This window comes from Chrysochloris asiatica, unplaced genomic scaffold (assembly GCF_000296735.1).
Source record: "Chrysochloris asiatica unplaced genomic scaffold, ChrAsi1.0 scaffold00392, whole genome shotgun sequence".
In the NCBI taxonomy this organism is placed as follows: Eukaryota; Metazoa; Chordata; class Mammalia; order Afrosoricida; family Chrysochloridae; genus Chrysochloris; species Chrysochloris asiatica.
In genome coordinates, this window is record NW_006408910.1 from 2,015,002 (window position 1) to 2,018,766 (window position 3,765).

Genomic DNA, 3,765 nt, shown 5'->3' on the forward strand with positions numbered 1-3,765 from the left:
GCTTTGCTTATAACTGTATTAATATCTGTTATGACATGGTAGTAATGGAATTACACTGAAATTTAACTTTTTTTCTGTTTATTTAGCCTTTTGTGAGGTTTTTATTTCAAAATATTGCAGTGTAAGTTCTGAAAATAGGCATGGGTATGTATGGTTTGAAAACTGTAGCTTAAAACATATAAGATTAAATAAAAAAAAGTATTACTACAAAATCTCAGAAATCCTTATTAAACAAAAATATCAAAATGCGATGCTATTGTCCCTTGACATAGCCTCCATCTAGGTCTATAAATGTCTGAAGGCGGTATAGCTATGTCTTTAACCCTTCCTTAAATAATGCTGTGCTCTGTGATTTACAGCACATCAAAATGGCAGTTTGGGTAACCTTGAGGGACTCATATCACATTCTTCAAATTTTAAGATCAAAAAGAAGTCTGAAGAGGCAAATTCAGTGCTGTGGTTTGATGGGGTAATGTTACCCAATCAAATTCACATAGGACCTCCTTTGCTACCATCAAAGAATGAGTAGGTATGTTGTTAGAATGATAATAATTCCTCATCACAACTTTCCTTACCTTTTTGTCAACAATGCAGTTATTTATTTTCTTAAAACTTATTCATAATAAGCAACTGTGATAGTTCTGTGTTCTTTTAGAAAATTTATCATGATTATTTCTTTGGAATCCCCAAAATAATCAGCATAACCTTCTGAGCTAAACTTCTCTCCTTGAATTTAACTCGTCCAACACATCTCCTTAAATCACCATTTTTGTTGGACCTTTTTTTTAAGGCACCCTACTCCTTCCGCAAAGGAGTTCTGGTAGCGTAGTGGTTACAAATCGGGCTTCTAACTGCAAGGTCAGCAGTTTGAAACTACCAGCTGTTTCGCGGGAGAAAGATGAGGCTTTCTGCTCCCGTAAAGATTTACAGCCTCGGATACCCTGTACAGGGTGGCTATGAGTCAGAACTAACCCAATGGCACATCACCACCACCACCACTCCTTGGAAGAGTTGTAGGATAACATCAAGAACATCATACATGAAGAAATCAAAAGATCATTAAGAAGTCAAGAAAGAAGAAAAATACCAAAAAGGATGTCAGAAGAGACTCAGAAACTTGCACTCCAGCATAGAGATGCTAAAACAAATGGAAGAAGTGAAATTTCAAAGGGCAGCTCGAGAAGACAAAGTCAAATATTATAATATTATAATGAAATGTGCAAAGCTAGATAGAAAACCAAAAGGGACGAACATGTTCAGCATAATTCAAGCTGAGGGAACTAAAAAAAAATTCAAACCTTGACTTGTGGTATTAAAGAATTCTATCTACAAAATATTGAATGATGCAGATAACATCAAAAGAAGAGGAAAGGCCTGAGCTGGGGCGGTAGGAAGCCGACTGAGGAGGGGTCGTCGTCCGTGGGCAGAAGTAGGGTGCGCCCCTGCTTTAAGCCCTTGTTTCTTTTCCCAACACCCCATCTTTTGGGGGCTTGAGACCTGCAAATAAAAGCTGGAGAAAGGATGGGGCAGGACAAAGGGGGTTTGGTGATGGCAGCATCCTTGCTTCAGGCATGTCTGACACCCGTGGCATCCCCTCCTCCAGCCCGGCATCACCCCAGAAACAGGACTCGCGATTTCAAACCCAGGGACCTCATCTTCTCCAAGATCAAAGGGTATCCTCATTGGCCAGCTGGGGTAGATGAAGTTCCTGATGGAGCTGAGCTGTAAAGCCACCCACAAACAAACTACCCATTTTCTTTTTTGGAACTCATGAGCCTTCTTTTCTGGAACCACAGGATATATTTCCTTACTCCGAAAATAAGGGTAAATACGGCAAGCCAAATAAATGAAAAGGTTTTAATGAAAGTTTATGGGAAATAGATAACAATCTAAAGTGAAATTTTCTACTCAGCAGGCCTCAACTAAGTAATCAAATGTATCATCTGATGTTGAAGCTGAAGAAAAATAAACTAGTGTTTGAAAGGAGGATACTGACCAGGAAGAAACAGCCAGCAATGAGGATGTGACTAAAGCAATTGATATAACTACTCTGAAAGCTGCCAGAAGAGGGAGAAAGAGAAAGGCAGATAGAAACTGAGGATACAGGAGTAGTGTATCAACAACAGCAATAACATCTGTTAATCTAAAAGTGAGTGGGCAAAGAGGACACCCTGCAGCTACAGAAGTCAAGATTCCAAAGCCAAGAGGCAGACCCAAAATGGTAAAACAGCTTTGTCCTTCAGAGAGTGAGTGACATGATAACTGAAGAAGATAAAACTAAGAAGAAAGGGCAAGAGGAAAAACAACCTAAAAACAACTGGAAAAGAATGAAGAAGGCCAAAAGGAAGAAAATAAACCAAGAAAAGAGACTGACAAAAAAAGGTGGGGGGAGGAGGACTTCCGGCACATCCCTGACCAGGCAGCTCAGGTAGGGCAGTCTCGGGGAAAAGGGGCAGAATCACACATAAGAAACCTCTGTCTAGCAGACAGACAGCCTTTGAACAAACATAAGATCTTATATTTCAACATTCTGAACTCGTTTTTTTAAAAGATCAAATTGCTGAGGAATTACAGGCATTTTAAGCTTTTGCCTGCCTGCATGCGGCTCCCGCTTCCACGCCCACGCCGGCTAGTGCCTCTGCCACATGTGGACCTTGGAATGCAGGGCTAGAGCAACCCCATTTAGAAGGCTGCATTTCCAGAGAAAAGGAAGCATAAACTAACAAAGCTGAACAAATAGAGAGGGATATTGGTGCAGATATCAGGAAATTCGGGGTACCCACGATACAGAGACTTAGAGAAGCATTTTTTATGTCATCACATATGGACAATACTTCCCAGCAGCCACGACCCCCAACCCTCTACTGCCCTGGCCTAGACCAGCCCTCTGCCAAGCTGCTGAGGCTCAGGAACGCCCAAGGCACAGGCCCGCACACTGAGGCCAAGGCCCTCCCAAGGCTCAGACACTCCCACTGAGGCCAAGGCCTGCCCTGAGGCCCAACCCACCCACAGACTGGTCACAAAGGCCCAGTCCCAACGAAGGCCCAAATCGCCTACCCACTTCGTGTCCCAGGCGGTCCACAGACCGGTTGCCAATGAGATGCAGGCCCCCAAGGCCCAACCCACCATGTAGCCCGGTCACCAAGGCCCAGTGCCCCTGAGAACCAACCCGCCCTCAGCCCAGTCCCGGAGGCACAGGCCCCCCAAGGCCCAATCCCCTCAACCCTCCCACTGAGGCCCAAGCCGCCCGATGCCCAGCTGCTGATACCCAGGCCCTCTGAGGCACAAACCAGCAGCCCAAGGTCCAAACCACCAGCCCGAGGCCCAAACCACCCGCCCAAGGACCAACCCTACTGCAGCCTGGTCGCTGATGCACAGGCTGATGAGGAGGCCCAAACCGACGGTCCTATGCTCAACCCACCCGCCTGAAGCCCAAACAGCCTACTGCAGAGGCCCCAAAAAGTTACTCTGAGTTAAGCAATAAGGAGAGTGAAAAGAGAAGACCACATCCTGATCACATCTTCCTGGAGGTAATCAGAAAACATAAAAAATTACCAAAACACATAATTAATTATTAGGGCCACAGATAAACATTAAACATGTCCAAGAAGCAAAAGCAGATGACCATATCGGCACATGTCCAGAAAAAAAGATAAAATATCTGAGACAAATGAACCAGAAGTAGACCTTCTCTCCATGCTGGAAGGAGGGCAGGCCTTGGAGATACCTGAGAAAGAATTCAGAAAAATGATTATAAAATTTCTC

The 3,765-nt window shown here is 44.1% G+C and overlaps 1 pseudogene; it reads left to right on the forward strand.

Annotated features, from left to right (window-relative positions):
* Positions 1-1,521: 1,521 nt before the first annotated feature.
* On the forward strand, positions 1,522-2,428 carry LOC102835794 (annotated as a pseudogene).
* Positions 2,429-3,765: the final 1,337 nt, after the last annotated feature.